This window comes from Buceros rhinoceros, unplaced genomic scaffold, assembly GCF_000710305.1.
Source record: "Buceros rhinoceros silvestris isolate BGI_N320 unplaced genomic scaffold, ASM71030v1 scaffold17900, whole genome shotgun sequence".
Classification (NCBI taxonomy): Eukaryota; Metazoa; Chordata; class Aves; order Bucerotiformes; family Bucerotidae; genus Buceros; species Buceros rhinoceros.
This window is the reverse complement of record NW_010388063.1, coordinates 18475-19128: the sequence shown is the minus strand read 5'-3', so window position 1 is coordinate 19128 and position 654 is coordinate 18475.

Below are 654 nucleotides of genomic sequence, written 5' to 3'. Positions count from 1 at the left end.
CAACTTTCCAGGGAAGTTCTTTAAAAAAAAAAAATCTTATTTTGGTGCATTTTTGTTGCTGTAGCAGATTCTGTCTTCTGCCAGGTGCTTTGTTCTTGCTGGTTGGTACCAACATGAGACTATTCAGGATGTGCGGATTAGTCTAGTTGATCAAGTGTTGCATGGGATGGAGAGAAGACTTCTTGGGCAGTAGATTCCTCCAAGGTGCTTGAAGCCTGACCCAAAAGCCAGTATATCTTTTCTCAAGATTCAATCAAAGGTTAATAGGGTGTCAAGGAGCCTCCCATTGTTTTTTAACACCTTGGACACCATGGGTGGATGCCATTGTTGCTACCAACATTCTTCTGTTAGGTGTATGTCCTTTCAGTGGTCTGTTTGAAGGGTGCTGGCTGTGCATGAGAGCAAACACTGCTGCGCTGGCCGGCTGCTGCGCACGGGATCGCTTTTCCGTATCTGGGTCATTCAGTGGAGGTTGCCAGGCGTTCTCCCTGCTGTAATTTTCTTGCCGCTTTATTCTGTAATTGCACAATGATATTTTGTCAATAAAATATCTCTCGGAGCTCATGATGAGTGCAGGGACGAAGCTTTTCTTGTTCAGCCACAAGCTGATGTAGCTGTAATACGATATTTTTCTTCCTGGTTTAGTGTATCTAC